Genomic DNA, 13,220 nt, shown 5'->3' on the forward strand with positions numbered 1-13,220 from the left:
AGATGGGGAAGCAGGCTCTCTGCTGAGCAGAGACCCCGATGTGGGGCTCAATCCCAGGACCCTGAGATCATGACCTGAGCCAAAGGCACAGGATTAACCCACTGAGCCACCCAGGTGCCCCAAAACTGTCCTTTAAGAATAAGAAATCAAGATTTTCTCAGATAAGTCAAAGCTGAGGGAATTCATAACCACTGGATCTGCCTTACAAGAAACGCTGAAGTTTCTACAAGTTGAAGTGAAAGGATGATGAATAGCAACACAAAACCATACCAAATATAAAATTCCCTAGTAAAGGAAATATAAAATACAATACAATAATACAATTTATTGTCTATAGAGTATACATAAAGGGAAATGAAAGGAGTATCAAAATACATCACTACAAAAAATATAAACATGAAGAGAAACATCAAGAGAGGAAAAGAAAATAAAAAATTTTAAGACAGAAAGAAAACAAATGAAAAAATGATAATTGTTGTTTGCTATTCATAATTACTTTAAATTGATTAAGTACATTAATTAAAAGACATGGATTTCCTGAGTTGATTAAAAAAAATAAGATTCAACTACATGTCTATAAGAGATTCACTTTAGATCTAGGACACCAAAAGGCTGAAAAGGAAAAGTATGTAATAATCTGAATATTTCTGTCCCTTTAAAATTCATGTTGAAAACCTAATCATGAAAGAGAAGGTTTTAAGAAGTGGGACCTTTGGAAGGTTATTATGTCAAGCAGAGACCCCGTGAATAGGATTAGCATCCTTAAAAAAGAGACACCAGAGGGCTCTCCTGCCCTTTTTCCATCATATGTAGACACAATGAGAAAACAGCTATGGCAGGAAACTAGCCATCATCAGTAACCTAATCTGCCAGCAGCTTGATCTTGAATTTCCCAAACTCCAAAATTATGAGAAATAAATATTTGTTATTTAGGTCACCCAGTCTATGGTATTTTTGCTATACTGCCCAAACAGGTGAGAAATAATATTTTATGCAAATAAGAACCTAAAGAGAATAGGCATAGCCATACTTCTACAGATAAAATAGTCTTTAAGACAAAAACTCACAAGAGACAAAGGACATTATATAATGAAAAAATGGTCAGTATATCAAGAAGATATAATAATTGTAAACACATATATATGTAACTAAAATTAGAACTCAAATATTTGAAGCGAACATTGACAGAATAGTAGAAATAGAAACATATTAAGAATAAGAGATCGATACCCCCACTTTTAATAGTGAATAGAACAACTAGATAGGAAATCAATAGGGAAACAAGACTTGAACAACACGGTAAGCCAATTAAACTCATTTGGACCCAGACATTTGTAGAATACTCCATCTATCAGCAAAGTATACATTGTTCTCAAGTATACATGAAATCTTTTCCAAAACAGACCATATGTTATGTCACAAAACAGTCCTAACAAATTGAATAAAACTGAAATCATACATGTATTCTTTCTCATTGACCACAGAAAAATCCACAAATATGTGGAAATTAAACAATACAACTAATAAATCAAAGAAGAAATCACAAGAGAATTTAGAAACTATCTGGAGACAAATGAAAATGAAAACACAACATACCAAAACATATGGGTGTCGTAAAAGCACTATTAAAAATGTATAGTGATAGATGATAACATTGAAAAAATAGATCTCAAATCAACAACCTATCCTTATACCTCAAGTGTCTAGAAAAAGAAGAAAAAACTCAACCCAAAGTTAACAGAGGTAAGTAAATAATAAGGATTTTAGAGTAGAGATAAATGAAAAGAGGACAGAAAAACAATAGAAAAAAATCAATGAAACTAAGAGTAAGGTTTTGAAGAAATCAACAAAATTGACAAACATTTAGATTAATGGAGAAAAAGAGAGGAGACTCAAATAGCTAAAGTTAGAAATGAAAGAGGAGACATTACAAATAATGTCACGGAAATAAAATAAGTTATGACACTACTATGAACAATTATATGCCAAAAAATTGGATAACCTTGAAGAAATGGATAAATGATTAGAGATGAAATAACTTACTGGAATTGAGTAACGAAGAAATTAAAACTCTGAACAGACCTGTATCCAGTGAGGAGATTGAAGCTGTAGCTAGAAACTCCCAACAAAGAAAGCCCAGGACAGGATGGCTTCACTGGAGAATTCTACCAAGCATTTAAACAATTAATACTAATCCTTCTCAAACACTTCGAAAGAATTGAAGAGGAGGGGATACTTCCAAATCCATTAAATGAGGCCACATGACCTAATATCAAAGCCACATAGATATCACAAGGAACTACAGACTAGAATCCCTGGTGACTACTGTTGTAAACATTCTCAACAAAATACTAGTGAACGGTAATTAATAGTGCATAAAAAGGATCACATATCATAACCAAGTGGAATTTATAACTGGAATGCAAGTCAGATTGTTGAAAATCTAACTTATGAAAATAAATCAGTGTAATACATCACATTAACAAAATGGAGAATAAAACCACATAATTATCTCAACAGATGCAGAAAAAACATTTCATAAAATTCAACAGTCTTATGTTAGAAGCACTCAGCAAACTAGGAATAGAAGGAAACTATCTCAGGGCACCTGGGTGGCTCAGTGGGTTAAGCCTCTGCTTTCAGCTCAGGTCATGATCTCAGGGTTCTGGAATCAAGGCCCACATTGGGCTCTCTGCTCGGCAGGGAGCCTGCTTCCCCCTCTCTCTCTGCCTGCCTCTCATCCTACTTGTGATCTCTCTCTTTCTGTCAAATAAAGGTCTTAAAAAAAAGAAGGAAACTATCTCAACATGATAAAGGCCATATGTAAAAAGCCCATATCTAACATCATAATCAATGGGGAAATATTGAAAACTTTTCCTCTGAGATCAGGAACAAGGTAAGGATGCCCACTGTAGCCACTACTACTCAACACAGTACTGGAAGTTCTAGCCAGAGTAATTAGACAAGAAAAAAAAATTAAAATCATACAAACTGGAAAAGAAGCAAAATTACATTTTTGCTATATTATTTATTTATTTATTTATTTTAAAAGATTTTATTTATTTAGTTGACAGAGAGAGATCACAAGCAGGCAGAGAGGCAGGCAGAGAGAGAGGAGGAAGCAGGCTCCCCGCTGAGCAGAAAGCCCGATGTGGGGCTCGATCCCAGGACCCTGGGATCATGAGCTGAGCTGAAGGCAGAGGCTTAACCCACTGAGCCACCCAGGCGCCCCACTATATTATTTATACTTTATGTTATTATTATTATTTGTTTATGGATGACATGATCTAGTTCATAGAAATCTGTAAGGATTCCACATATAAAAAGCTATTAGAACTGCTAAACAAGTACAGCAAAGATACGGGATAAAAAAGTTAACACTCAAAAATTAGTTGTTTCTATACATTGAAAATAAGCAATCTGAAAAGGAAATTTAAAAAAGAATCCTGTTTACTATAGCGTTGAAGGAATAAAATATTTAAGAATAAGGAGGTGAAAGACTTGTATCTTAAATACTACAAAATACTGTTAAAAAAATCAAAGAAGATCAAATAAATGGAAAGACAACTGTGCTAGTAGATTAGAAGATAAAATATTGTTAAAATGTCCATGTTATGCAAAGTTAAAATGTTCACACTACTAAGTGGGGGTATGTTGATGATCAGGGGAGACCTGTTAAACAAGGAAAGATGCATGTTTTCATTTACTGAATGAGTGGGATACCCAACCAACCTCCTGTCAGTTTTCCCTGGGACCTCTCTTCCTCCTGTTATCAGTGTCTTTGCCTTTGATATACACTTGGAGCTACTTCTGTGCTTTACAGTTTTCTTCTCTTGCACCTGTCTTGGACTAGAATCTCTAGTTCTTTTTACTATTTACCTTTCAGAAAACCCTCATGGTTTCTGATTTACAGAATATATCCCTTCTTGTTGTCTAACAGGGTTATCAGTTGCTTTTAATACCCTTTAGAATATTTATTAAAATTGGAGGGAGGAAGATGTGGCTTCTGCCTTATGCTCAGTCTGCTATGAAGAATTGGAAGGCTTCGAGTTTTGACTCTCTTCTAGTGAATAAATAGAGAAAATGTTATTAGGCTCTCCATCAAACTCGGATGCCTAACATGCAATGAGCAAAGACTCAATAAATGTTTTTGGATTGTTAGATGAATTATTATTCCCCCAATTCAGATTGTAAATCTGGTACAGAGTCAACATGTAGTGAAACCTCTCATTTTTTAGTTTTCTGAGTTTTCAGATGGAGATAATTCTTGTACATTTGTTAGGCAGATTAATTTAAATAATATATATAAAATTCTTGGCATAGTGCTGGCCATACAGTAAGCACAGATAAATGTATTTTTATTACCATTATGAGATACCATCATCCAGTTTTTTTTTTAATTTTTTATTTTTTAAATTTCTTTTCAGTGTACCAGAATTCATTGTTTATGTGCCACATCATCCAGTTTTTAACTTTAGGTTCATAAACTTTAGGTTCATTCAGAGCAAAACTGAACTTATGATCATTTAGCTAAACACAATTTTATGCCATATACTATGATAGGCATTGCAGAATCAGTAATGAGCATATTGACAGTATGATTTATTGATTATTAAAGAAACAGAAAAGTGAACTCATCTAAATACTGACCACTAAATCACTCATTTGTGAAATCAAAGAAGAGAAAATTTCGGAAAGTAACAGAGTATCTCATTAAAGCAGATATAATCAAATATAAACCCTGACCTGTATGAGAGGAAATTTCTGGAAGTTCAGGGAAAGCTTTTTCACAGTTCATATCTACAATCTTAAAAGGCAAATTAGCTTAAGATAAGAGACTCAGAGCTGTGAAGTGTGTAAACCTGGCGATTCACAGACCTGTACCCCTGGGGCTAATAATAGATTATATGTTTATAAAAAAATTTTTTTAATTATAAAAAAAGATAAGAGACTCAAAATAGTGGAACTCTCATAGCATAATTCTAAACTTTTTTAAAGAAAGGGAAAAGTTCATTAAATTCTGCCTCTGAAGCCAATATACACTCTATGCTAATTAACTGAATTTAAATAAATTAAAATAAAAAATAAATTAAAATTTAAAAAGGAAAAAGGTAATAGATGTAAACGTATAGCCACCAAAGAATCTCTCCAATGACCTGGGATTTTAGAAGGATATGAAATTAGTTAATGTAGATAGATTTATAAATGTGCTTTCTTTTAATCTAACTATAACCCCATGAGATGGGCATTTTTAACCCTATTCCTAATGTAGGACTGAAATGCAGAGAAAGAATGATATAATGATTTTTCTCAGAACTTAAAAAAAATCAAAAGGAATAAGAAAGCCAAAATCTTTAGTGAAAAATATTAAAAGGACATGCCATGAGGGAGAGAATTTAAGGCTGAAAGATTTCAAAACAGAGATACAAATGTTCACAATTATCAAATGGATATTAAAGTATCACAGGTTGAAGAAGGATACTGGTATTCAGGTAAGAGATAAAGTCTATATTTACCTGCAATCATGGCAAGTTAGTTCATTATATTTTTTGGCAAGAGTTCTGGGATTGAAGTCAGGAGACAGTTCCAAGTTTCTATTTTGCCAGAGGTACAGCCATGATTAACTAGGTTAACTCATTTGAACCTCAATTGATTTACTCAGCAAACATTTATTGAGCAATTCCAATCTAGCAATTATTCTGCTACATCTTGGAGTTGAGACAGGTACAGAGTAAGAAGGGCGGTAAAGCTAGACATAATAAATGCCCTTAAAGTATTAATAACTTCCTGGGGCAAAAGCAATAAATAATGCCAGCATAATAATGTAATGAATACTATAAATTTATAAAGTCATGAGTACATAGGAAAGATGATTAATTCTGTCTATCCTGGTTAAATTTTCTATAGGTGTGGTGACATCTGAACTATGTCTTTAAGAGATAATAGAAACTCGGGCGCCTGGGTGGCTCAGTGGGTTAAGCCACTGCCTTTGGCTCAGGTCATGATCTCAGGGTCCTGGGATCGAGTCCTGCATCAGGTTCTCTGCTCAGCAGGGAGCCTGCTTCCCTCTCTTTCTTTCTCTCTGCCTGCTTCTCTGCCTACTTGTGATCTCTCTCTGTCAAATAAATAAATAAAATCTTAAAAAATAAATAAATAAATAATTAAAAATAAATAAAATAAGCTTTAAAAAAAAGAGATAATAGAAACTCAGAAATTGAAGAAGAAATAAACATTTAAAACAAAATAGGAAATGCAGGAAAAGCCCAAGTAGTGAAAGAACAGAGATAATTTGAAAAACAGAAAGATTATCTGTGTAGGTGGAACAGAAGGATAGAAATATGCCAAACATTGAGACATGCAATTGTATTTTTAAATGCAGCATAAGGAAATTAAATTTTTAGAGGGTTGATTCCAGTATCCATGTAAAAGATGGACTTAGTAACAAAGAAATTTGTTAGAAAGCTAATTTCAGGGTCACCTGGGTGGCTCAGATGGTTAAGTCTCTGGTCAGGTCATGATGCCAGGGTCCTGGGATCAAACCCCAGATCAGGCTCCCTGCTCACTGGGGAGCCTGCTTCTCCCTCTCCCTCTGCTGCTTGTGCTCTCTCTCTCTCTCCTTCTGACAAATAAATAAATAAAATAAAATCTTGAAAGAAAGAGAGAAAGCGAGCAAGAGAGAGAGAAAGAAAAAAAAAAAGAAAATTTGAAAAGAAGGAAAGAAAACAAAGAAGAAAGCAAGCTGATCTCAGAAAAAAAAAGAAAGCCTAAGCTGGAAAGAAGGAAACAAAAGATCACAGACACACTTTGGAGAAGTTTAAGAGGAGAATCAACAAGATGTGGGAATAAGAGGAAATGAGTTTTCTGATTTTATTTTCTAAGTTTCTAGTTTGGATAAGTGTATGTACTAACATTGTTATTTGAGATGAGAAGAGAAGTCTTGGGGTTAAAAACAATGAAATCACCTTTTCAAAAGTCAAGTGTGAGATTCCTAAAAATAAACATGCATCAAGAAGACACAGCTGGCAGGTTTGGTGCTCAAAAGAGAGTTTTGTCTGGAGGCAAAAGGGAATGGCTTTATAGTTAATCAATTTTCAAGTTTATTCTATTTAAAAAAATCTCCTGCCCCACTGCACCCTCACTTTTCCATAAGTCTCTTTCCTGTCCTTTCCAGTAAGTTGTTTACATTTGCATGAATCAAACCCTATTTCTTGCCTCACTCCTCTCAAGTATTCTGAGCAGGCTTATGTTATTCTTGCTTTTCAATTTTTTTTTTCAGGGTTTTGTTTCAGACTCTCTTCTCTTTTTACTCTACATACCCCTTCTGGGAAAGCTCACCAACTGTCATTGTAGCCAGGGTGATCTTGAAATATGTATAACCATTTCCGCCTCCAAAAGAGCTCAGTAAGTTCCCATGAAACGGATCCTCCAGCAAATAACAATTATAAAGTCTAAGGGGAAACCCAAAACCACCTGGAGGAAGACACAGGAACAGAGCAAACAAAAGCAGTCAGACTCTGGTTGGGAGTTGACACTTAGAAGAAAAGGTATAAGATTAGGTTCTCATTCTAATGGCTTTGAGGTGAGGCCACAGTACCTTCAAAGCTACAACTCTAGGGCAACTAGGTGGCTTGTCCATTGAGTGAACTACCCTTCCACTCAGGTCATGAACTCAGGGTCTTTAGATCAAGCCTGCTTAGGGTCCTCCGTCTCCTTCTCCCTCTGCTCCTGCTCCCTGCACTTGTGCACATGCATTTTCTCTCCCAGGGGCATGCGGGGGCGGGGGTGGGGGGAACAAAATCCCTGTAGTCCTTTTAGCCCAAAAAATGAAAAAGAAGAGTTTAGGTTAACCACAGCCACCTAAAAGTTGCAGGGGGAGACTCTTATAAAGGAGAGGTCCAGAGAAAGGTGGCAGGTGGTGCTGGGGAGGTGCAGCTGGGATGATAAGAAGTAAGGCAAAAGTCAGGCAAAATTGGAAAATAGTGTGAGTATACACTAATTAAATGTTTGCTGGAATTTAATGTAAGTATACACCAAATGTTTGCTGGAATTATAATGTGAGTATACACTAACTAAATGTTTGCTGGAATTTAAATTAAGAAAAATGGAAACAGTTGTGTTTCCATTTTTATTCTTAGAGCTCTTAGTTTTAAAAAAAAACTTATTTTTCATGTTAATATAATGACATGGGGCGCTGTTTTAGCTTTTTTACTGAAATGCAAAATTTTCATAGTTGAATACTACAAATTATTATTTGATCTTTTTTCATTTGTTTGTTTTCAGTTATCTCTTGAAAACTATATCTAAGTTTTTTCCTGCCTTTTAGGAACAAGGTATAGGGTTTTTAAATTAATCTTAATTCACTAATATTTGTAATGTAAATTTATTATGCTATTTGCTTTACCGAAATAAACTGATTTTTTTCTCATCTTCAGATAGTACTGTTGCTCAGAAGAATTTCTAGTTAGAATGCTTTGTGAATGGAGAAGACAACTGTGGATGTGGTAGAAACAGGAAGAGAATTGGAATTAGAAGTGGAGCCTGAAGATTTGACTCTATTGCGGCAATCTCCTGATAAAACTTTAATGGAAGAGGAGTTGCTTCTTAGGACAAAGAAAGTGTTTCTTGAGATGGAATCTACTCCTGGTGAAGATGCTACGAAGACTGTAAAATGACAATAAAGCATTTAGAATATTACATCAACTTAGCTTAACGCGGCAGTAGGGGTTGGTTGAGAGGCTTGACTCCAGTTTTGAAAGAAATTCTACTATGGTGAAATGCTACAAAACAGAGAGCTATGAAAGGAAGAGCTGACTTGTGTGGCCAACTTCACGGCTGTCTCATTTCAGGAAATTGCCAAACTTCAGCAACCACCACCCTGATCAGCCAGTAGTCATGAACTTTGAGGCAAGACCCTCCACTAGCCAAACGATTATCAATTTCTGAAAGTTCAGATGACGGTTAGCATTTTTTTAGCAATATTTTTAAAAATTAAGGTATGTACATTGTTTTAGGCATAATGTTATTGCACACTTAATAAACTACATCATAGTGAAGTATAACTTTTGTATGCACTGAGAAACAAACAAATAAAAAATTATTTGACTCCCTTTGCTGCAGTGTTTGCTTTGTTATGGTGGTCTGAAACCAAACCCAAAATATCTCTGAGGTATACTTCTACAAGACTAACAGAAAACAACACTGTAGCAATAGTAAGTCTTCTCTATCAATAATTACTCTAAATGTAAATAGATTAAGCTCCCCCATCAAAAGACATAAAATGGTTGAACAGATAAAAAAAAGAAAAAGAAGACTCAACTATGCCCTGTCTATAAAAAAGTCACTTTAGATTTAAGGACACACAGAGGCTGAAAGTGAAGTGATGGAAAAAGATATTTGATGCAATTGGTAACCAAAAGAGAACAGGAGTGGTTGCACCGATATCAGACAAAATAGAATTTAAGTAAAAAAGTCACAAGAAACAAAAAAGGACATTATATAACAATAAAAGCATCAATTGACCAGTAAGATAGAAAAATTATAAATGTATTTTATATGTGTGTATCCAACATCAGAGTGCCTAAATATATAAAGTCAACACTGACAAAACAGAAAGTATCTATGGCAATACAATAGGAACATTTAATACCTCATTTTAAATAATGGATAGCACATCCAGATGGAATTTCAATTAAAAAAAATGGAGAACTTGAACATTACTATATAAAGCAAACAAACCTAATAATATATAGAGAACATTTACCTAACAACAGCAAAATATATATTTCTCTTAAAGGTACACATATCTTTCTCTAAGATATATCTGATGGTAGGTCACAAAATACAATCTTAACAAATTAGGGAGGATTGAAATCATACTGAGTATCTTTTCTCCCTATGATAGAATGAAACCAGAAATCAACAGCAAGAGGAAAACTAGAAAATTTACAACATGTGAAAATTAAACAACACATTCTTCAACAACAATGGGTCAAAGAAGAATTCAAGGAAATAATTAGAAAATACCTCAAGACAAAAATGGAAACACGACCTATAAAAAGTTATGGAATGCAGAAAAAACAGTATTGAGAGAACATCATAGCACCTACATTAAAAAATAATAAAAATTAAAAAATAAACCATCTAACTTTACATCAATGAGGTAGAAAAAGATAAAAACTAAGACCAAAATTAGCAGAAGGAAGGAAATAACAAAAGTCAGAGCAGAAATAACAAAAAAAATAGAAAAACAATAGGAAAAACCAATAAAACTAAAAGTTAGTCACTGAAAAAATTAAAAATTGATAAACCCTTAGACTAAGAAAAAAGATAACATATTCAAATGAGTTTTTAAAAAGAGACATTATAATTGATGCCACAGAAATAAAAATGATTGGGCTCATTTGATTAAGCATCTGACTCTTGGTTTTGGCTCAGGTCATGATCTCAGGGTTGTGAGATGAGCCCAAAGTTGGGCTCAGCCAGGAGTCAACTTAATATTCTCTCCCTCCACCCTTCCCACATGCATGCATGCACTCTTTCTTTCTCTCTCTCTATCTCTCAAAAAAAAAAAAAAAAAGAGAAAAGAAAAGAAAGGAAAAAAAGAAAAAAAGAAAGAAAAGAAAAAGAAAAAGAAATAAAAAATAAAAAGAGACTACTGTGAAAGACCACTTTTTAGAGACTACTACACCAACAAACTGGATAACTTAATAGAAATGGATAAATTACTAAAAACATACAATGTACCAAGACAAAATATATAAAATATATGTAATATACAAAGTGTGTATATATACATATTTACACACATAGTATATTTTTTCACAAGTTTTGGAGATTAGGACCTGGACATCTCCCTTTGAGGGCTGTTATTCTGCCTATCTGTGAATTTATTAGGTAAATGGCAAAGAGGTATTAAGGTTGCAAATGGAGTTGCTAATCAGATGACCTAAAGAGATTATCCTGAATTATCCTGGTTAACCCAATGGGATCACAAGGGTCCTTTAAATGTGGAAGGGGGAAGCATAAGAGTTAATGTTCACCTGATGCAGTCTGAGACTTTTGGACTGACCACCAGCTCTGCATATGAAAGAAAGCCTTAAGCCACAGACTTTGGGCAGCCTCCAGAAGCGGGAAAAGGCAAGGAAATGGACTATTACCTAGAGCCTCCAAAAAGGAACACAGCCTTGCCAACACCTTGATTGTAGTACACTGTGAACCCATTTTGGACTTCTGAACTTCAGGACTCTAAGATTATTACAGAACTCTAATAAATTAGTTTTTTATGCCATTAAAGGCACACATGTGCACACACTCATCTACATATCTGAGTTTGTGTGTCAGTGTCAGCTGGTGATAAATTCTATGAAAAAAATAAATTTAATCAATGAGTTATGAGTAGGAAAGGGTATTTTATATGGGGTAGTCAGGGATTAGGTAATGTTTAAACAGAAATGTGAATGAAATGAAGGAGCAAGGTATCTGGAAGTAGAACATTCAGAAGGGAAAATAGCAAGTAGAAACTTCTCCAAGTCAGAAGTTTGCTCAACATTTTGACAAATTAGCAAAAGTCTAATATGGCTGATGGTTAATATGGAAAGTGAGTCAGAGGAAACCAGCAGGATATGAATATTACTGATGGTTACATAAGGGGTGGTTATTCTGATTGTTTTTGAAGGGGGAGTGCAATGAAGGCAAAAAGGGAGGACTTTTACTTCCACCTTATTATTTACATTTTTTGATAACAATGCATTATCATTGCCTTAAGAATTTTTGTTACAACATAATGGTACAAGAAATCTGAAGCCAGAAATGACACATGTAAAGATGAAGAATGTATCAGCAGGGTTTATGTGATGTAGTTGGTTTAGTCTAAAACTTGAGGGAAAGTGGTAAGGAAAAAAATCAAACTATGCTGTTGTTATTTTTTTAGCTTTTCAAATTTTATTTTATTTAAATTCAATTAATTAACATGCTGTTGTTATTTTCAGAGGTCTATTATCTATTTGCACTCTGATACATTTCTGAGTTTACACTTGTTAATAACATCATGTGTACATGTGTGTGCCCATGCACCTAAACAGATTTAAGAATCCTGTGGTTGCTTGATACTGAATTACTTGGTCTGAAGGTGAATTTTTTAAAAACACAGAATGAGGAAGATCACTGAATCCCTACCTACCAGAACATCTGGAGGGTACTAATATAGAAAACCACAGTTACTATAGCAATGTGGAGTAGAATTGAAAGCATGGGATTTGGAATCAGACTGCCTCAGTTTGGACCTTGGCTCCAACAGCTTTGGGACCAAGAAGGATTCATTTACCCTCTCTGTGTCTCAGTTTTTTCATCTGTAAAAGAGAGATACTAGCATCTGGCGGTGGAATCGTGGTAAGGAACAAAACCACTAAAGCATGGCTAGAACAGAGTCTGACATATAATAAGTGCTCAATAAATGTTAGCTTCTATTGTTATTCTAGCTCTCAGGTCCGGATCATTATACTGCAATTAACATACTTTGTACATACTAACTTGCAAATATGCTACAGAGGACCATTCTGGCAATTTTAATTGTTTCAGCCAGATTGATGTGCAAATGAGATCATTGTAACCCTCAATGTTTAAAAGCAGAAAGAACCCAGCATTCCATATTACCCTTAGACTTGCATTCACCATTACCTTTTACTTGTGACTGCTATTCTGCTTAAATATTACTCAAATCTTTCATCAGAATAGATCTTATCCGTAATCTCTGAAAACAAACAAACATGTTCTCTGGACAAAGTTAAAAGGGACCTTATATAACAATATTGCAATTGAGTCTGATTCCTGTGGTCCTTATTCAGCAACTAAGACTACAACTTTGAGGAAAACACTTAAAATACTGGTAAAAGACAGACGTTTTTTGTTTTTTAAATTTTTTTAATTTCTTCAAAACTTCTCTATGCGGGTTGAAAAGTTTTGACTTGGGTTTAAGGGTTTTCAGTTACAAGCTGGATGACATTAGGCAAACTTCTCAATTTCCTTGAATCTTGGTTTCTTCAACATTATACTCAGGGAGTACTTTTTTCTGTCAATGAAAATCCTAATACAGTCTATATCCTCTAATGTCTTACAGTTGTAAGACAAAATCAAGACACAACATTATTACTTTTATTAACTTGCATATGAAAAAATTAAATGGCTTTCCTAAGACAGTAGTTAGGTATTTGGTTCATGTTTTT

The 13,220-nt window shown here is 34.3% G+C and overlaps 1 protein-coding gene across 3 annotated transcripts in view; it reads right to left on the reverse strand.

Annotated features, from left to right (window-relative positions):
* Positions 1–13,220, reverse strand: part of SLCO1B3 (solute carrier organic anion transporter family member 1B3) — a 68,941-nt gene that overhangs the window by 34,492 nt on the left and 21,229 nt on the right. The gene's annotated exons all lie outside the window — the stretch shown is intronic.

This window comes from Lutra lutra, chromosome 8 (assembly GCF_902655055.1).
Source record: "Lutra lutra chromosome 8, mLutLut1.2, whole genome shotgun sequence".
In the NCBI taxonomy this organism is placed as follows: domain Eukaryota; kingdom Metazoa; phylum Chordata; class Mammalia; order Carnivora; family Mustelidae; genus Lutra; species Lutra lutra.